Raw genomic sequence first — 22,777 nt, 5'->3', positions numbered from 1 at the left:
CCTTTTTAAGTTTGCATGTATTTTTTTTTTTTTTTTCTGTACGCGGGCCTCTCACTGTTGTGACCTCTCCCGTTGTGGAGCACAGGCTCCGGACGCACAGGCTCAGTGGCCATGGCTCACGGACCCAGCCGCTCCGCGGCATGTGGGATCTTCCCGGACCGGGGCAAGAACCCGTGTCTCCTAGCATTGGCAGGTGGAGTCTCAACCACTGTGCCACCAGGGAAGCCCAGTTTGCATGTATTTTTAAAATTTTATTTCCAGGCTTTGGAGCAAAACAAAAAAATTCTTTTCCTATATAAGGTAGAGATCTGAGCCTACCCACCTAAAGCTCATTTCATTAGAGAGTTGATAAATAATGTTGAAAATTTCCTGGTGGATCTAAAGAAAATTAACTTGGTTTTATATCACATACAAACACACACATGGACAACACAAATTTTTTTTTTTTTTTTTTTTTTTTGTGGTACACGGGCCTCTCAGTGTTGTGGCCTCTCCCTTTGCAGAGCACAGGCTCCGGACGCGCAGGCCCAGTGGCCATGGCTCACAGGCCCAGCCACTCTGTGGCATATGGGATCTTCCCGGACCGGGGCACGAACCCGTGTCCCCTGCATTGGCAGGCAGACTCTCAACCACTGCACCACCAGGGAAGTCTGACAACACAAAATTTTGTACTTGCACATTTCATATGAATGAAATCAAATCAAACAAAAACACTCTACAAGATTTAGTTTATCTATATTCTTTTGAACTTAGAGGTTTCTTTTTTCTTAGAGTTTTAAGAATAGTTGTATTCTAAGTAATTTTCAAATATGTTTCTTATTTGGCAAACAAACTGAGGTGTGGTTAGAGATGCTCTTCTGTAAAGCAACGAGGAATTTCTATAATTCCATTTATTGGCTTCAAGAATGCAAAAAAAAAATCCCTATTATTTGTCTTCCTTCACAGATGCTCTTTTCACAGCACCTGATACCTACCTTCAAGAAATATGTGACTCCAGATACCCATGTGTTATGTGTCCTTAAGCTCCCTTCTAATGGTTGGGGCATGGTAGGTTATACTGCAGAAAGTTCACTACCATCTCAAAGCTTAACATAACAAAATGTGTTTCTTTTCCATTCAGAGTTCACTGCATATCAGGGTGAGTGTCCAGGAAAACCTCTGTCCATGTAGCAACTCAACAGTCCAGGCTACTTCAACCTTATGGTTCTACCATCTCATCAATAGTTCTCTTAAGTTGCTCAGGCAGGAAAGAGGTCATCACAGAGTTAAGCCCTGACTATTCTGTAATTTGGCTTGGAAATCACACATACAGTCTCTGTCTACAGCCCACTGACCTTAACCAAGCACATCTCCCTGCCTAGCTGCAAGGAGATCAGGGAAAGTGGTCTTGCCCTGTGCCCAAGAAAAGAGGAAAACTAAATAGGGTTCAGAACAAGAATTTCCTACTGCATCTTCCCAATTTCCTCTTCTCTTCCTGCCACTAACCTCTTATACTTGCCTGTTCTGGTTCAGATCTAGGTGGGCCTTAAAGATTCACCCTGCTTCCTCTCTTTGCTGCTCCCAAGACCTGTGTACACATTGACTACTAGGCTGAAAGACTTACAAGGGCAGAGATATTGTCTGTTCTATTCATCAGTGTGTTCCCAGCACCTAGCACCATGTCTGAAGTTTGAGTCTCTCAATAAAATTTGCTTAAATTAAGAAATATGCTTTCTTTTATGACATTGTCTAATAATATAACAACATAAACATCTGTTAAATTAGTCAACACTTCCAACTTCTGCTGAAGCATTCACCTGATGCTCCAGTGTAGGAGAAAGAAGCACAAATTGTAATAAAAAGAGCCTATTTTTGTGTGTAGTGTTAAGGAGTGTTCTAATTTCATTCTTTTACATGTAGCTGTCCAGTTTTCCCAGCACCATTTATTGAAGAGACTGTCTTCTCCATTTTATATTCTTGCCTCCTTTGTCATAGCTTTGTAGAGACATGGATGGACATAGAGACTGTCATAAAGAGTGAAGTAAGTCAGAAAGAGAAAACAAATATCATATATTAACACATATCTATCTAGAAAAATGGTACAGATGAACCTATTTGCAGGGCAGGAATAGAGACGCAGACATAGAGAACGAATGCATGGACACACGGGAGGGAAGGGGGAGTGGGATGAATTGGGAGATTGGGATTGACATATATACACTACCATGTGTAAAACAGGTAGCTAGTGGAAACCTGCTATATAGCACAGGGAGCTCTGTTCAGTGCTCTGTGTTAACCTACATGGGTGGGATGGTGGGGGGGGTCCAAAAGGGAGGGGATATATGTATACATAAAGCTGATTCACTTCGTTGTGCAGCAGAAATTAACACAACATTGTAAAACATCTATACCCCAATAAAAAAAAAAATAGAAAGAGCCATGATCTAATATTTGGTTCTTATGTGGTTTTTCTTTGAGTAAAGGATGGTATACATAGTGGCCTGCATCTCTGATGCTACTTATCAAGCTACTTTGCAAGCTCTACATTTATTACTCCCAAAGTGTCTGAAAAGTGTATCTATTTGATGTGCAGAAGGCCCAGTTTTGTCCACCCCAGGAAGGAATTTGTATACTTGAGAAAGAAGTCTAATGCTGTGCATTCCACTCCTGGTTGTGAACTTACCTTCTCCTTGCCTGTTTTCTACCTCCCACCTCTGACCCCTTTGTCATAGCTTTGTAGAGCATCTCCAGTTACCTCAAGGTGTTTTGAATTTCCAAAACAATTTTCAACATAAAATTAAATTTTAATTCATTTTAACTAGCCAAAAATAAATAAAACACCAGCAGTGTTGCAAAATTGAACAAGAGGCTATCACACCACTCAAAGGGCAAAGGGGGAAGATTCTAAGTCTTGATGGTATTTCTCCAGTTGATTACACTGTCCCTGTATTTGGAAGGCAGCCTTTTGATTAAGCATCTTGGTATTCCTGGGTCACCATTTGTAGACATTCAGAGGCAAAACTTTACATGAAGTTACAAGATATCTTTTCAAAATTTTCTTACACAGATGTATATATACATATGTGTGTGTGGATGTGTGTGTGTAAAACGTCAACAGAAATCTGTCTTCTTAGCTTCAACTTACACTTAAAGCATGTTTAATTTTAAATTCGGTTTTAAAAACTTCATATTTTCCATTGTCTTAGCAAGTCTCCCTGACATAACATAAACAAAGTAAGCAGAAAGCAACTTAATACAGCCTCCTAATGTGAATTTCATCTCTTACTTCCATTTTTGCTTTGGCCTACTTTGACCTCCCCTGTGCCTTAATATAAGTAAGAATATCTATGTCAGAGTAAGCCTTCAGTAACCAGCCATTTATTATCCTTAAGTTCAAGCCACTAAAGTGTTTCTGAAGCAGAAGGTTCACTACCCTGGAAAAAAATCAATAAGACTCTCCCACTTTGTATGGAAGATTCATATCCTTTTACTTCAAGTGAGAACTTCATAAAGTCTGAGACCCTAGCCTGTCACCCCACCTCTGTAAGGGCTGAATAAATTTACCATCCCCATTACTACATGTACAATTTTTTGGAGGGGGGAGAGGGTGAGTGCCCAAGATTTACTGATTCTGAGTTTCTATTCCACTCTTAACTCAAGAATCAATATTTAAATAAAGATGTGGGGTTTTTTTCTTTCTTTTTCCTTTCTCAATTGGAATATTAAATTTCTGAGATGTCAGTAATGCCTTGATGGGCTAAGGACTTGAATCACCTGGAAAATTTAAATTGTAACTTAGCTCCAGGCTCTCAGTGGGAAAAGTGGCCCAAGATATTGGATTATGCTGAGATAGGTGGGAATATTGACCCCAGAGAATCAGAGAAGTCAGGAAAAGGCTAAGGAATGAGACAAAGGGCTCTAAGAAAGAAGACTGGGAAGGGGCTGATTGTTATCAAAAAATGTGAAGGGCCTGATGTTTGTACCTTACTTGCAAGCTAAGAAGGAGTAAGCTCTGCCCTGAAGGGAGACATTATCTTGATTACACTGAACAATATACAAAACGCTCTCTGCTCCAGAGGGAGAAACGATCTCCATCTTCCAAAACTTTTTTCTATACAAGCGTCCTTGGAAAGAGAGTTCAAAAACAAAGAAGGAGAAGAGCCTCTGCTCCCAAGACTTGATGGAACATGATAGACCAGTGAAGAACTGTCTCCCAAAGGGGTGTGTGCAGCATCTGAGAGAGATCACACTGGACACAATCTTATTTCAGTATTTCTTCCATATTTTCATTACATTTTCAGAAGTGTAGATGGTTTATACATCTGCATATGGTAGATGTTTCCATCCTGTGTTAATGATAATATCATAAGAATACATGCACACACATATGCACTCCTGTGCACACACTTGTATACACATGCACAGATTTCTTTCTTTATGATATCCCTGCATTCAACTCACTGTAGTTCAAAATCAAGATTGATTAAGAAAACTTACCCCCTCTTTCAATAATTGTTAAAGTTCAACACAGGCTCAGCTAGTCCAGTTAAAGTACCTTATTCAGTTCCCTCTGATAAAGTGGGTTTTTTTCCCCAAAACCATTTATTAAGGCATGGTTCACTTAAAAAAGCTGTACATATTTAATGAATACAACTTGATGAGTTTAGAGATACCTATACAGCCATGAAACCATCACCACCATCAGGGCCAAAAACATATTTGTCACCTCCTAAAGTTTCCTTTTGGCTCTTTATTTTTATTATCATTATTTGTGTAGGTGTGTGGTAAGAACACTTAGCATAAGATCTACCCTCTAATAAATCTTAAATATGTAATATATTATTGTTAGTTATAGAGACTATGTTGTGTAGCAGATCTCTGGAATTTACTTATCTTGCGTAACTGAAACTCTGCACCCTTTGATTATCACCTCCACATCCCACCCTCCCACCAGCCCCTGGTAACCACTATTCTAGTCTCTGCTTCTATGAATTTGACTATTTTAGGTTCCACACTTAAGATCATTTAGTATTTGTTTTTCTGTGTCTGACTTATTTAGCTTAGCATAACATCCTCCAGGTTCATCCATTGTTGTCATAAATGGCAGTATTTCCTTATTTTTTAAGGCTGTATAATATTTCACTATATGCATATACAATATTTTCTTTATTCTTTCATCTGTCAATAGACATTTAGATTTTTTTTTTTTTTTTCGGTACGCAGGCCTCTCACCACTGTGACCTCTCCTACTGCAGAGCACAGGCTCCAGACGCGCAGGCCCAGCGGCCATGGCTCATGGGCCCAGCCGCTCTGCAGCATACAGGATCCTCCTGGCCCGGGGCATGAACCCACATCCCCTGCATCAGCAGGCGGACTCCCAACCGCTGCGCCACCAGGGAAGCCCAAGACATTTAGATTTTGTTCATATTTTGGCTACTGTGAATATCGCTGCAATAAACATGGGAGTGTAGGTATCTCTATGAGATCCTGATTAAAATTCCTTTGGTTGGATACCCAGAAGTGGGATTGCTGGATCTCATGGTAGTTTTATTTTAATTTTTTGAGGAACCACCATACTGTTTCCCATAATGGCTGCACCGAATTACATTCCCACCAGTAATATAAAAGGATTATTTTTTCTCTACATCCTTGTCAACATGTTATCTTTTGTTTGTTTGTTTGTTCTTTGACTATAACCATCCTAAAAGGTGTGAGGCGATATCTCATTGTGGTTTTGATTTGCATTTCTCTGATTATTAGTGATGTTGAGCAACTTTTCATATTAACTTTTGGTGTCACCAACCTATATATGAATTTATGTAAAGCTAAGGAGCCTCTTTTTGGACAAAGGCAAACACACAGATAATGTTACATACAGTGTCAGAGATTACAGACTCCAAGAGTCATATTCACAGGTGCCTTCATCTCAACATCATTGGTTTTGTAAGAAGAAAAAATACATGTCAAGTGTAGGAAAAATTAGATTAATTGGCATTTGCTGAAAGTATCATTCAAATTTAGGAATTTTCTATATAATAGGAAGATAGCAACATTTGTTGCACCCTTATATGCAGAATTTTTTTCTAAATAATAATAATTCACTTTTCTGCCTTTGGTCATAACATTTTATTGGAGCTTCAGATTCTGTCCCTGGTGTTATAACGAAGAAATAGAGTTACTTGATAGAAATGTCAAGTTAGCTATGCATATTTTAGGACAGGGATCACAGACTATCTCTACAATGATCAGGCAGATGAAGTAAATAATAAAGCAGAGTACCTGGCATACAAAGAATACTGTGGCAATTTCGGGGGGACCTTGAAGATGGCGGAAGAGTAAGACGTGGAGATCACCTTCCTCCCCACAGATACACCAGAAATACATCTACACGTGGAACAACTCCTACAGAACACCTACTGAAGGCTGGCAGAAGACCTCAGGCCTCCCAAAAGGCAAGAAACTCCCCACGTAGCTGGGTAGGGCAAAAGAAAAAAAGAAAAAACAGAGACAAAAGAATAGGGACAGCACCTGCACCAGTGGGAGGGAGCTGTGAAGGAGGAAAAGTTTCCACACACTAGGAAGCCCCTGCGCAGGCGGAGACTGCGGGAGGCGGAGGGGGGAGCTTCGGGGCCGTGGAGGAGTGCACAGCAATGGGTGCGGAGAGCAAAGCGGGGAGATTCCCGCACAGAGGATCGGTGCCGACCGGCACTCAACAGCCCGAGAGGCTTGTCTGCTCACCCGCCGGGGCGGGCGGGGCTGCGAGCTGAGGCTCGGGTTTCGGTTAGGACGGAGCGCAGGGAGAGGACTGGGGTTGGCGGCTTGAACATAGCCTGAAGGGGTTAGTGCACCACGGCTAGCCGGGAGGGAGTCCGGGGAAAAGTCTGCACCTCCCGAAGAGGCAAGAGACTTTTTCTTCCCTCTTTCTTTCCTGGTGTGCGAGGAGAGGGGTTTAAGAGCGCTGCTTAAAGGAACTCCTGAGACGGGCGCGAGCCGCGGCTAAAAGCGCGGACCCCAGAGACGGGCAGCAGACGCTAAGGCTGCTGCTGCCGCTACCAAGGGGTCTGTGTGCGAGCACAGGTCACTCTCCACACCCCTCTTCCACGGAGCCTGTGCAGCCTGCCACTGCCAGGTTCCCGGGATCCAGGGACAACTTCCCTGGGAGAACGCACGGTGGGCCTCAGGCTGGTGCAACGTCACGCCGGCCTCTGCCGCCGCAGGCCCGCCCCGCACGCAGTGCCCCTCCCTCCCGCCGGCCTGAGTGCGCCAGAGCCCCCGAATCAGCGGCTCCTTTAACCCCGTCCTGTCTGAGCAAAAAACAGACGCCCTCCAGCGACCTACACGCAGAGGCAGGGCCAAATCCAAAGCTGAGCCCCTGTGAGCTGTGAGAACAAAGAAGAGAAAGGGAAATCTCTCCCAACAGCCTCAGAAGCAGCGGATTAAAGCTCCACAATCAACTTGATGTACTCTGCATCTGTGGAATACCTGAATAGACAAGGAATGATCCCAAATTGACGAGGTGGACTTTAGGAGCAAGATTTATGATTTTTTTCCCTTTTCCTCTTTTTGTGAGTGTGTATGTGTATGCTTCTGTGTGAGATCTTGTCTGTATAGTCTTGCTTCCACCATTTGTCCTAGGGTTCTGTCCATCCATGGTTTTTCTTAAAATTTTTTTCTTAATAATTAATTTTAATTTTAATATCTTTATTATACTTTACCTTCATTCTTTCTTTCTTTCTTTCTTTCCTTCCTTCCCTCCTTTAGACAACGAATCATCCCAAATTGAGGAGGTGGTCTCTGAGAGCAAGGTTTATGATTTTTCCCCCTTTACCTCTTTTTGTAAGGGTGTATGTGTATGCTTCTGTGTAAGATTTTGTCTGTATAGCTTTGCTTCCAACATTTGTCCTAAGGTTCTATCCGTCCCTTTTTTTTTCTAAATAAGTATTTTTTAATTCAATAACTTTATTATACTTTATTTTATTTTTACTGTATCTTCTTTCTTTCTGTCTTTTTTCCTTCTTTCCCTCCTTCCTTCCTTCCTTCCTTCCTCCCTCCCTCCCTCCCTCCTTTCTTTCCTTCTTGCCTTCTTTCCTTCTTTGCTTCTTTCTTTCTTTCTTTCTTTCTTTCTTTCTTTCTTTCTTTCTTTCTTTCTTCCTTCTTTCCTTCCTTCTTTCCTTTCCTTCTTTCTTTCCTCATACTTCTACTAATTCTCTCTACTTTTTCTCCCTTTTATTCTGAGCGGTGTGGATGAAAGGCTCTTGGTGCTCCAGCCAGGAGTCGGGGCTCTGCCTCTGAGGTAGAAGAGCCAACTTCAGGACACTGGTCAACAAGAGACCTCCCAGCTCCACATAATATCAAATGGTGAAAATCTCCCAGAGACCTCCACCTTAACACCAGCACCCAGCTTCTCTCAACGACCAGCAAGCCACAGTGCTGGACAGCCTATGCCAAACAACTAGCAAAACAGGAACACAACCCCACCCATTAGCAGAGAGGCTGCCTAAAATTATAATAAGGCCACAGACACCCCAAAACACACCACCAGACGTGAACCTGCCCACTAGAGAGACAAGATCCAGCCTCATCCACCACAACATAGGCACTAGTCCCCTCCGCCAGGAAGCCTACACAACCCACTGAACCAACCTTAGCCACTGGAGACAGACAGCAAAAACAGTGGGAACTACGAACCTGCAGCCTGCAAAAAGGAGACCCCAAACACAGTAAGATAAGCAAAATGAGAAGACAGAAAAACACACAGCAGATGAAGGAGCAAGATAAAACTGCACCAGACCTAACAAATGAAGAGGAAATAGGCAGTCTACCTGAAAAAGAATTCAGAATAATGATAGTAAGGATGATCCGAAATCTTGGAAATAGAATGGACAAAATGCAAGAAACAGTTAACAAGGACCTAGAAGAAATAAAGATGAAACAACCAACGATGAACAACACTATAAATGAAATTAAAAGTACTCTAGATGAGATCAATAGCAGAATAACTGAGGCAGAAGAACGGATAAGTGACCTGGAAGATAAAATAGTGGAAATAACTACTGCAGAGCTTAAAGAAAAAAGAAATAAAGAAAAAAGAATGAAAAGAACTGAGGACAGTCTCAGAGACCTCTGGGACAACATTAAATGCACCAACATTCGAATTATAGGGATTCCATAAGAAGAAGAGAAAAAGAAAGGGACTGAGAAAATATTTGAAGAGATTATAGTTGAAAACTTCCCTAATATGGGAAAGGAAATAGTTAATCAAGTCCAGGAAGCACAGAGAGTCCCATACAGGATAAATCCAAGGAGAAACATGCCAAGACACATATTAAGCAAACTGTCAAAAATTAAATACAAAGAAAGCATATTAAAAGCAGCAAGGGAAAACAGCAAATAACACACAAGGGAATCCCCATAAGGTTAACAGCTGATCTCTCAGCAGAAACCCTACAAGGCAGAAGGGAGTGGCAGGACATACTGAAAGTAATGAAGGAGAAAAACCTGCAACCAAGACTACTCTAGCCAGCAAGGATCTCATTCAGATTTGATGGAGAAATTAAAACATTTACAGACAAGCAAAAGCTGAGAGAGTTCAGCACCACCAAACCAGCTTTACAACAAATGCTAAAGGAACTTCTCTAGACAAGAAACACAAGAGTAAGAAAAGACCTATAATAACGAACCCAAAACAATTTAGAAAATGGGAATAGGAACATACATATTGATAATTACCTTAAATGTAAATGGACTAAATGTTCCCACCAAAAGACACAGATTGGCTGAATGGATACAAAAACAAGACCCTTATATATGCTGTCTACAAGAGACTCACTTCAGGCCTGGAGACACATACAGACTGAAAGTAAGGGGATGGAAAAAGATATTCCATGCAAATGGAAACCAAAAGAAAGCTGGAGTAGCAATTCTCATATCAGACAAAATAGACTTTAAAATAAGGACTATTAAAAGAGACAAAGAAGGACACTACATAATGATCAAGGGATCGATCCAAGAAGAAGATATAACAATTGTAAATATTTATGCACTCAACATAGGAGCACCTCAATACATAAGGCAAATACTAACAACCATAAAAGGGGAAATCGACAGTAACACATTCAGAGTAGGGGACTTTAACACCCCACTTTCACCCATGGACAGATCATCCAAAATGAAAATAAATAAGGAAACACAAGTTTTAAATGATACATTAAACAAGATGGACTTAATTGATATTTATAGGACACTCCATCCAAAAACAACAGAATACACATTTTTCTCAAGTGCTCATGGAACATTCTCCAGGATAGATCATATCTTGGGTTACAAACCAAGCCTTGGTAAATTTAAGAAAATTGAAATTGTATCAAGTATCTTTTCTGCCCACAATGCCATGAGACTAGATATCAATTTCAGGAAAAGAGCTGTAAAAAATACAAACACATGGAGGCTAAACAATACACTACTTAATAACGAAGTGATCACTGAAGAAATCAAAGAGGAAATAAAAAAATACCTAGAAACAAATGACAATGGAGACAAAATGACCCAAAACCTATGGGATGCAGCAAAAGCAGTTCTAAGGGGGAAGTTTATAGCAATACCAGCCCACCTTAAGAAGCAGGAAACATCTCGAATAAACATCCTAACCTTGCACCTCAAGCAATTAGAGAAAGAAGAACAAAAAAACTCCAAAGCTAGCAGAAGGAAAGAAATCATAAAAATCAGATCAGAAATAAATGAAAAAGAAATGAAGGGAACAATAGCAAAGATCAATAAAACTAAAAGCTGTTTCTTTGAGAAGATAAACAAAATAGATAAACCACTAGCCAGACTCATCAAGAAAAAAGGGAGAAGACTCAAATCAATAGAATTAGAAATGAAAAAGGAAAAGTAACAACTGACACTGCAGAAATAAAAAAGATCATGAGAGATTACTACAGTCAACTCTATGCCAGTAAAATGGACAATCTGGAAGAAATGGACAAATTCTTAGAAATGCACAACCTGCCAAGACTGAATCAGGAAGAAATAGAAAATATGAACAGACCAATCACAAGCACTGAAATTGAAACTGTGGATAAAAATCTTCCAACAAACAAAATCCCAGGACCAGATGGTTTCACAGGAGAATACTATCAAACATTTAGAGAAGAGCTAACACCTATCCTCAAACTCTTCCAAAATATAGCAGAGGGAGGAACACTCCCAAATTCCTTCTACGAGGCCACCATCACCTTGATACCAAAACCAGACAAGGATGTCACACAGAAAGAAAACTACAGGCCAATATCACTGATGAACATAGATGCAAAAATCCTCAACAAAATACTAGCAAACAGAATCTAACAGCACATTAAAAGGATCATACACCATGATCAAGTGGGGTTTATTCCAGGAATGCAAGGATTCTTCAATATACGCAAATCTATCAATGTGATAAACCATATTAACAAATTGAAGGAGAAAAACCATATGATCATCTCAATAGATGCAGAGAAAGCTTTTGACAAAATTCAACACCCATTTATGATAAAAAGCCTGCAGAAAGTAGGCATAGAGGGAACTTTCCTCAACATAATAAAGGCCATATATGACAAGCCACAGCAAACATCATCCTCAATGGTGAAAAACTGAAAGTATTTCCACTAACATCAGGAAAAAGACAAGGTTGCCCACTCTCACCACTCTTATTCAACATAGTTTTGGAAGTTTTAGCCACAGCAATCAGAGAAGAAAAGGAAATAAAAGGAATCCAAATCGGAAAAGAAGAAGGAAAGCTGTCACTGTTTGCAGATGACATGATACTATACATAGAGAATCCTAAAGATGCTACCAGAAAACTACTAGAGCTAATCAATGAATTTGGTAAAGTAGCAGGATACAAAATTAATGCACAGAAATCTCTGGCATTCCTATATACTAATGATGAAAAATCTGAAAGTGAAATCAAGAAAACACTCCCATTTACCATTGCAACAAAAAGAATAAAATATCTAGGAATATCTACCTAAGGAGACAAAAGACCTATATGCAGAAAATTATAAGACACTGATGAAAGAAATTAAAGATGATACAAATAGATGGAGAGTTATACCATGTTCCTGGATTGGAAGAATCAACATTGTGAAAATGACTCTACTACCCAAAGCAATCTACAGATTCAATGCAATCCCTATCAAACTACCACTGGCATTTTTCACAGAACTAGAACAAAAAATTTCGCAATTTGTATGGAAACACAAAAGACCCTGAATAGCCAAAGCAATCTTGAGAACGAAAAAAGGAGCAGGAGGAATCAGGCTCCCTGACTTCGGACTATACTACAAAGCTACAGTAATCAAAACAGTATGGTACTGGCACAAAAACAGAAAGATAGATCAATGGACAAGGATAGAAACCCCAGAGATAAACCCACGCACATATGGACACCTTATCTTTGATAAAGATGGCAGGAATGTACAGTGGAGAAAGGACAGCCTCTTCAGTAAGTGGTGCTGGGAAAACTGGACAGGTACATGTAAAAGTATGAGATTAGATCACTCCCTAACACCATACACAAAAATAAGCTCAAAATGGACTAAAGACCTAAATGTAAGGCTAGAAACTATCAAACTCTTAGAGGAAAACATAGGCAGAACACTCTATGACATAAATCACAGAAAGATCCTTTTTGACCCACCTCCTAGAGTAATGGAAATAAAAACAAAAATAAACAAATGGGACCTAATGAAACTTAAAAGCTTTTGCACAGCAAAGGAAACCATGAACAATACCAAAAGACAACCCTCAGAATGGGAGAAAATATTTGCAAATGAAGCAACTGACGAAGGATTAATCTCCAAAATTTATAAGCAGCACATGCAGCTCAGTAACAATAAAACAAGCAAGCCAATCCAAAAATGGGCAGAAGACCTAAATAGACATTTCTCCAAAGAAGATATACAGACTGCCAACAAACACATGAAAGAATGCTCAACATCATTAATCATTAGAGAAATGCAAATCAAAACTACAATGAGATATCATCTCACACCAGTCAGAATGGCCATCATCAAAAAATCTAGAAACAATAAATGCTGGAGAGGGTGTGGAGAAAAGGGAACACTCTTGCACTGCTGGTGGGAATGTGAATTAGTTCAGCCACTATGAAGAACAGTATGGAGGTTCCTTAAAAAACTACAGATAGAACTACCATATGACCCAGCAATCCCACTACTGGGCATATACCCTGAGAAAACCATAATTCAAAAAGAGTCATGTACCAAAATGTTCATTGCAGCTGTATTTACAATAGCCCAGAGATGGAAACAACCTAAGTGCCCACCATCGGATGAATGGATAAAGAAGATGTGGCACATATATACAATGGAGTATTACTCAGCCATAAAAAGAAATGAAATTGAGCTATTTGTAAAGAGGTGGATAGACCTAGAGTCTGTCATACAGAGTGAAGTAAGTGAGAAAGAAAAAGACAAATATCGTATGCTAACACATATATATGGAATTTAAGAAAAAAAATGTCATGAAGAACCTAAGGGTAAGACAGGAATAAAGACACAGACCTACTGGAGAACGGACTTGAGGATATGGGGAGGGGGAAGGGTGAGCTGTGACAGGGTGAGAGAGAGTCATGGACATATACACACTAACAAACGTAAGGTAGATAGCTAGTGGGAAGCAGCCGCATGGCACAGGGATATTGGCTTGGTGCTTTGTGACCACCTGGAGGGGTGGGATAGGGAGGGTGGGAGGGAGGGAGATGCAAGAAGGAAGACATATGGGAACATATGTATATGTATAACTGATTCACTTTGTTATAAAGCAGAAACTAACACACCATTGTAAAGCAATTATACCCCAATAAAGATGTTAAAAAAAAAAAAGAATACTGTGGTATAAGAAGAGAATAGTGTGTGACGATAAAGATGTGATACTCAGCTTCAGTGTGAGGTGATAATAAGGAGTAGTGGGGACTGTAACAAACCAGAGAGTGCATGAAAGTAGGTACTGCTATCAGCTATGGCAAATCACTGGCCACATTAAATGCTGTCTCTGTATTATAAGATATTCCTTTTATTTTTCAAGATAAGATGCAAATACATGTTTTTGCCTGAAATCTCCAATTTTAAACATATTTTTAAAACACTTTAAACATATTTTTAAAACAGTATATGGATTAAATTATGTCCATCCATTCATCATATTTGGTCCATACCATGAGACATGTCTGTTTAGGAGATTAAGATGAACATGTTTTGTCCCAGAATCTACTTTAATGGCATTTTTAAAATGAAATATAAAATTTCAGTTATTCAAGGATAGTGATAAAAATAAGGTTTTACTGACACTTTACATTTAGTGTTTCCTAATTTGAAAAGTGTTTTCCTACACCTTAGCTCACTTGGACCTTTGAACATCCAGTAAAATATTCAGAGCAGTAAAATAATATCCCTGTTTGCACATAAGAAATTTGAAGTTCAAAGGAAAGTTGGAGTTCAAACATCGCACGGCTAGGGAAGTACAGAGAGAGAATAAGAAATGGAGTCTTCAGATTTCCTCTCAAGCATCATTTCTTCTGTTTCACTGTGTCTCATATAGTAGATGTTTCCACTCTCTGTTCACTATTCAAGGGGATATAACATTTAATGAACACCTACTGCACGTTAGACACTGTGCTAGGCATAACAAATCTATGTGCTAGTTGATATGTTCCCATTTAACTTGCAAAGAAACTGAGGCATAGATATAAGAAATTCAACCAAAGGACACATAGAAGAAGTGGCAGAGTCATTCTTGGAACACAGATCTGTCTGAATTTAGAGTCTTTTCTCTGGCTGGAGAGTTCAGCCAGCTCATAGTAATGGTTGATGGCAGAAACTCCAGAAGAGGGAATGTGTACAGGAGTGATGTAACTTACCACCTCCTCTGTCTCTGTTAAGTTTTGGTAAATGGAACCATGCGCTTGACTAGAGCTGTAAGCTATAACTTGATTATGACAAGTCATGGGGCTTTTGATCCCATCCTATGCACTAGGAGCATAAAAGAAGATGGCAGACTGAGCTCAGGTTTTACATTTGACCCTTTCTAGCCTTCATCTTCTCCCTCTACACCAGAAACAGCAATCATTCCCACCCTATCTAACATCCCCAGCGTTAGACAGTCTGCATGTCCCAAACTCCAATGGGGCAGTGTTAGTACTTCCTGATCCTGATCCCTGGCCAAGGATGATTGTCCTGGGGGAAGGAATCTACAAAAGTGGGCCAACTGAGTTCTTTTTTTGTGGAATTGGGAGAAGAAAAGCAAAACAAAACATTACGGAAGCAGAGTTGATCAGTGTAGGGTGTGCTTGAGCTAAAAGATCATGTGGACTCTGGGCTTGAGACCACCAATTAGATCAGTCTTAATGCACCTTGTGAAAATGGGAGTGAGAAAGAGAGTTTGCAAAAAGAGAAAGGAGATGGTGAACGTGTTTATATTGTTTACTACTTTCCAGGTGTTGTTCAAATTATTTTACATGTCTACTCCCAACAACAATTTGATTTTATGAATAAGATAATAGAGGACCAGAGAGGGTAAGTGACTTGCCTGAGATCACACAGCTAGTAAGTAGTAGAGCAAGGGTACAGACCCAAAATATGTACACATAATCACTATGCTCTCTTCTCTGTCTAATCAGACACTCTAGTCCTTTCTAAGTCCTCATCCTCTTTGACCCTTGCAGCATCAGAGATGATGACCTCTTCTCCTTTGACTTTCTTAATTATTCATTAACCTGGCTGTCCTCTTGTTTTCCTCCTCCAGCTTCCAAAGGCTGTGTGTACCCAAGGTCTTGACTTATTTCTCTTCTCACAACTCTCTACATGATCTATATCTACTTTCTCCTAAAGCATTATTACTTTATGAGGTCATAAAGCACTGGCTTTCTGTCCTCTCAAAGTGTTAGTTCTTATCTCTGGATTTGAACATTTTGAGTGTATGGCTCCAATCTTTATCCTCTAATTTGGTTATTAATTTCCATGTCTGATCTAAAAATCAATATATAAATATATAGAATATTCATCTTTCTAGCCCCAAATCATCTATCATGTGCTTATTTTCCTGTGTTGTTTGTTTTGGTTTTACTGCTAATTATATTACCAACCTCTAGTCACTATTCCTTAAAAAAACATTTAAGAACTCAGTGGTTCATCCCCTGATCCCCCAGTTTCCTTGTTTGTTTATCTACACTATTTCATTTGTTTTGAATTTTTATTCTCAGGTTATTTCCATCTGCAAAACCTTATTCATTCTTCCATTCAAGAGCCATTTTTGTCATGTAAATTTCTCTCTGCAAGAAGGGAGTAAACTTTTTTCCATCTAAGCACCCACAGTGTCCCTTAGTATACATTGCCATAATTGTTTTGCTGTATACATTTGTTTACATATGTGCACTATGAACTTGGGTAAGTTCCTTGAGGATAAGGAATAAGGACTTTGTTAAGGCTGTAGCTACATCCCTTGCTGTGCTTAGCATAATGCCTTATACAAGTTGGTACTTTTTACTATCATCATCTACTTGGCTTAAAGCACTCACAACCTTTAGGTAAATAAAGTGAAAAAGAAAATAAAATGGGGGAAACGAAGGAAGGAAGGAAGGAAGGGAAGAAGAAAGGAAGGAAGGAAGGAAGGAAGGAAGGAAGGAAGGAAGCAGGGGGAAAAAGAAAGGATGGAGGGAGGAAAGACAGGAGGGAGGGAAGGAAGAAAGAAAAGAAAAAACTGAATAAAGCAAAAAACTAGCAAAGATTTAATACTCATTGAATTTAACTTGTCTTGGTGAATAAATCCCATGTTTTAAAAAGTGAACATTTAAACACTATGGGATTATGATTTTCCTGATCAGGACCCAGATGATACATCATAAGCAGTGCACCAATGATCGCATGATCATTGTGAGATCCATGGCTTCCATAAATGCTGCTTATGAAACATCCACTGGGCATCACTGTACTTTCAGTATATATCAGGATGAAGTAACACTGTGGGCCCTTCACATGAGAGTTGTTAAAGTACATCTGGGAGTGGGTTGGACAGTGGTATCTTGACTGAAGCCAAAATGCCCATGAGGAGCCAAAGGAGTCTCATGCACACCTGAGTCACTTGCTTGCAGTGCCATGGTCTGACTGTAAAGATCTGTGGCAGATGTCAACCAGTGTTAACGATGTATAGAAGCAAACCATAGTGCCTTCTTCTGTAGTGCCACCAGGTGATTTTGCCCCAGAAAATTCATCCACAAATAAACACTTTTGCCTTCATTTCAGATCTGCAAAAAATACATAGACCAAGTCCCCTCTCAGAGGTATTTCTCTACAAATAAGAGGTGCCATCAAGGGGTAAGAGAGATGAGCATTTCAATCAAATGGTCCCAGTTGCCTGTTTGTTTAACATAGTAGCATTGCCTCAACAACAGCCAATGTGACTCATTAAATGTAGTTCCCTGGTGAAGACTTGCACTGGGCCCGGGCATGCTTGCCTTGTAGGGGGAGGCTTCATCACTTCTTAGATAATCACACTCCACTCCCAAGGCCCCAGGAAGAAATTAGAAGTGAGACCAATTCAGGGAATCTCTGTAAACCCTTTAGGGGTTGATCATGCCCTGCTCTTGTTAATGTTTAAGTTTCTGTTGCCTAAAAAACTTAACTATGAGAATTTACTGCTCCTTGGCTAAGAATTTTACAATAGTCTCCAATTCTTTAGCCAAGAGGAATTTCACTGATTAGGTTAGATTTTAGCCTCTGATCCTTTATCATTTTCCTTCTTTGGCTTAAGCAATGAGAATGAAAATTACATAAAACTCTCTAGTAATTTTTTCTCTTATATCAAATGATCTGAAATGGGTTGATTTGTTACCCTTTCTGAAGTGTGAATTGTAATTGATACTCAGTAGAAAGTCTCTAAATTGGGAGTTCCCTAGTGGCACAGTGGTTAAGAATCCACCTGCCAATGCAGGGGACACAGGTTTGAGCCCTGGTCTGGAAAGATCTCACATGCCATAGAGCAACTAAGCCCATGAACAACAACGGCTGAGCCCACGTGCCACAACTACTGAGACCTGCATGCCTAGAGCCCATGCTTCACAACAAGAGAAACCACTGCAATGAGAAGCCCACGTACTGCAACAGAGTGGCCCTCACTCGACACAATTAGAGATAGACCGCACGCAGCAATGAAGACCCAACACAGCCAATGATAAATAAATAAATTTATTTAAAAAAAAAGTTTCTCCTTTAAAAAAAAAAAGGAAAGTCTCTAAATTGAGAACATGACTGAATGACATTAACTTCACACAATCTGCTTTCTCAAATTATTTTAGTATTAGCTGTGGTGCTTCAGACATTGTCAGGGTAAAAATGGTTCAGTATTTTCTCCCCACTTATAAAGCTGGAATTAATGGATGCTGTGCTGGTTTACAAAACCTCTCTTGCACTCAACTATCTCAAGGGGAAACTGAGAATTTCAAAGACGGGTAATACGAATCTCAAGTGCTGACTACAAACACTTTAGAACTGATGGGAAGTGGTCTAAAGGAAAGGATGGAATGAAAAAAAAAGCAAGTATTTATTCATCACTTACAGTATACCAGGCACTGTACTTTGTACTAAACACATCATTGCATTAATCTTCTCAGCCTCAATATAAAATAATTATTGTCACATTCCTCTTCAATAAGGAAATATCAGGTCCAGAAAGGTAAAATAAGTTGCTTAAGATCACACAATAACTCAATGTAAGGGCAGGAAACAGAGTTCTAATGGCCTAGGTTCCAAATCCCAAGCAGTTTTATTTTCTCCTTCTCCCTCAGTTATCAATAATTATATATTTTCCTAAGATATATATTTTATCTCCATAGTTTTACTGTGAAGAAAAGATAGCAAAACAAAATAATAATGTAGGTAAAATAAAGTTATTGTCCTGGCAAGTCACTGTCACATGGCTCTTCATTACACCTAATAGCTCCCTCCGACACCAGTTTTTTTGACATTTGTTGAAGCAGACTTACCATTTCTCTCTGCACCAGGATAGTTTCCCTCTACTTCCTTTAACTTTAAAATGTACTTGAGCCTTATAAACAATACATTTTCAATCTAGTCCCTCAATAGAGAAATAATTTGACATAGATTGAAAAATAACAGAAGTTTTGTTTTTAAATGTACTTTTTTTTTTTTTTGTGGTACGCGGGCCTGTCACTGCTGTGGCCTCTCCCGTTGCGGAGCACAGGCTCCGGACGCACAGGCTCAGCGGCCATGGCTCACGGGCCCAGCCGCTCCGCGGCATGTGGGATCTTCCCGGACCGGGGCACAAACTCGTGTCCCCTGCATCAGCAGGCGGACTCTCAACCACTGCACCACCAGGGAAGCCCAGAAGTTTTGTTTTTATTACATAAAGTAAAATGAGACTGATATTTAATAGACTATTTGAGCAAAAATTAGTTTGATGTTTTTTCACCAGCATGCCTTGACTCTCTTCAATTGCTAACATATCTAGTCACTTTGTGGGTTATTTTACATTTAGTTTTCACCTGAAACAGGGATAACTTGTGTCTCTCTATCACAGCCTTCTGTGCCTCCTTGGTCTCAGACACAGGAATTGGCTTGAAAAGCACAGTTCTGAAATAAATCAGGCCTATCCATAATGCCCATTAATGCAGTGTCCTCAACCAGACAGCATCATTTATAACCCTAAGAGTGAGGCTGGAACAGCTCCATATCTGCAGTTTCAGCTCACCAATTTATGCAGCCAGAGCCAATGACTCAGGCAGTCAGAAATCTCACAAGGAGCAGTAAATACATACTCACACACACAGAAAAATGAGATGTAGATAGAGGTGTTCATATAATGAGAATCAGATCAATGAGGGTATAATCAACTTGAGAAATAAAAACCCAGGAAAACAATTAGGTCAGGTCATGATTTAGTGTTTGAAGGACAAGAGAGAAACAAAATGTTTCATAAGATTTTGGTGGCAAATTCTTTTTTTTTAATTAATTAATTTATTTATTTTGGCTGTGCTTGGTCTTTGTTGCTATGCATGGGCTTTCACTAGTTGCGGCAAGCAGGGGCTACTCTTCATTGCTGTGTGGGCTTCTCATTGCAGTGGCTGCTCTTGCTGTGGAGCATGGGCTGTAGGTGCACGGGCTTCAATAGTTGTGGTGCATGGGCTCAGTAGTTGTGGACTTCCCAGACCAGGGATCGAACCCGTGTCCCCTGCATTGGCAGGCAGATTCTTAACCACTGTGCCACCAGGGAAGTCCGGTGGCAAATTCTTAAAGAGGCCTTTGCTTCCTCATACCATTTGGACTCAACATGTACATTTACACCAAATTCTTACCCAACTAGGGGTTGGTACAAAATGAATCTTTGATAAAATTGTGTCAAATTAATAAAGGGGAGTGATATGTCACTGGGTGTTCATTGGCTAGTTAGCCCTTGAGAGATTTAACACAGAGAGGGAGTGTTGAGAGAGAGAAACCTTAACTTATCCCTTAAGGAAAGTATTTGATGGAAATTAATGGCTATAAATAATTATGCACAATGAATGATTAAGAAGGATTTGTTAAGGCATGAAAGTGGGGGCAAAGCTGTGGAAGTTTTAATTACATCTGACTAGACATCTACTACCATCTTCAGAGAAAACTCTTTCTCAACAGACTCTACTGATTTTTGATGTTCTGATTTCTTGGTAAAGACTTAAGCCTTCAGATGAAAGGGGTCTGGCAGAAGCTGAGCTAAAGTAAAAGAGACACTCACATCTAAATTTATTCTGGTGAAACTTTTGAATCTCAACTATGATGCAAATAAAATCTTTAAAGTTTCCAGAAAGAAAAGATAAAACCTACAGCAAAAACTACTTACTTACAATAGACTGAGACTCAGACCATCTTAGATTTGCAACAGAATGAAGAAAAACAGCAAAGCAATGTCTGTAAAGATAGGAAGAGAAATGAGATTAATACCTAAATATAATAGCATTCAATTAGGGGGAGGAAATGAATGCCTTTTTCAGATATTTAATGGCCAATAAAATGTATCTGGGGAAAAAATGGAGCATGCACTCCAAAAGAACAAAAAGTAAATTCCGAAAAGAGAAGGAAATGACATATAGAGAATAGTGGGACTCAAATTTAAGAATTATGGAAGGAAAAGGCGGAGATAGTAAGAGGAAAAGGTCTAAGGGTTTTGTTTTGTTTTAGGGTTGTGAGTAGATAGAAAAACATACCAGTTAATAGATGTTTATTAAAAATTTAAGGGAAACCTATAGAAGAGTTTTGAAGAAAGTATAATTTCAAAACCACTAAGTAGTAGAAAGGAATTAATTAAAGGTTTTCGATCCAGCAAAACTCTGAAATAGGAAAAATAAAAGTAATTGTAAAAATGAATGGTAAATAATAAAAAATAAATTTATTTAGATTAAATTTCCCCATGAAACTCCTCCAGGGTTATAAAGAAATTTAGCTACCTGTTGTTTTCTCAAGACATGCTACAAATAAAATGATACAAAAATAAATACATAAATTTTTTAAAAGATGGGCAAAATCACAACAGGAAAATGCTACCAAAATAAATCAATGGTATATTAATGAGATAATTTAGAATTATAGAAGGAAGCAATAAATAGGATAAGGTAAACTATTTTATATCAATTAGAGCTAGTATTAGCTAAGCAATTTAATGATAGTTCCATTTAGCCCTTATGAACAATCTTGTAAGATTGGTATTATTATAATTTCATTTTTGCAGACTCATCTGTGAAAATTGGAGGCTCAGAGAGTTTAAGAAATTTATCCAAGATCACAAAACTGCTGAATGGTAGAGCCAAAGCTCTGTGACTCCAAAGTTTATATAATTAATCATTGGATTATGTCTTATTTAAAGGGAAAATGTGGAATCCTCTAAGAATATTTTATTGTGAGTTATTGCTCATTCTGGTGGTGACTAGGCAGGGAAGAGACTGTCACCCATCCTTTCTCCAGGTACCAATAACATCTGAGCATGGAGATTTGATCCCTTCGAGAGCATTGGTCGACCATGTGTTATGTGCCAGGTCCAAGGAAAGGGGATATTGCCTTCCCAGACCCTACTAGGACATGGCACATAGGTCTGGCAAGTGGTAGGAGGTAGAAGGGGAACCCAGATGGTGGTGGGCCATGAAAGTGCTGCATACAGAATCATGGAGCTGGCCCTGGATGCCTCTGAATTTCTTTACTTACCCTGCAAACATCCTGTCGCTGGAGGGAGTGTGACATTAAATAGCAAATAAAAACTACCATGAAGGAGGGAGAGAAAAGAAACAGAGAGACTGTGGAAAATTTTATATATTTAGTTCCTTTCACAGCACTTTTGCCAGGTTTTGAGCAAGGGTCCTCTCACTTTAATTTTGCACACGTCCTCACAAATTATGTAGCCGACCCTACTTCAAACATATATTATATATGTTAATATATATGTTATTATATTATGGGTGTGTGTTGCAGTTTTAAGGATAACAAATGGAAAAGTGTCAAAGATTTTGCAATATTTTCTTTGAGAAAAATGTACGTGTGAGCAAGGAAAGGAAATGGGAAGTGTAAAGGAAAAAGAAAAGTGATGAACTGGAGAGATGTTGGAGCTGAAATCGAGTGACTTCATGACCTACTAGCAATGAGGAGAGAGTAAGGAATCTGAGAGGGCTCCCAGGTTTCCAACTTTGATAAGCCAGGACAAAAAGTATTAGAGGAAGAGTGAAGATGGTGATCTTCCTTTTGGGTACAATGGGTTGGAGGTG

This window comes from Delphinapterus leucas, chromosome 19 (assembly GCF_059928025.1).
Source record: "Delphinapterus leucas isolate spDelLeu-1000000601 "Yukka" chromosome 19, BTC_Dleu_Yukka2, whole genome shotgun sequence".
NCBI lineage: Eukaryota > Metazoa > Chordata > Mammalia > Artiodactyla > Monodontidae > Delphinapterus > Delphinapterus leucas.
This window is presented reverse-complemented; position numbering follows the sequence as displayed.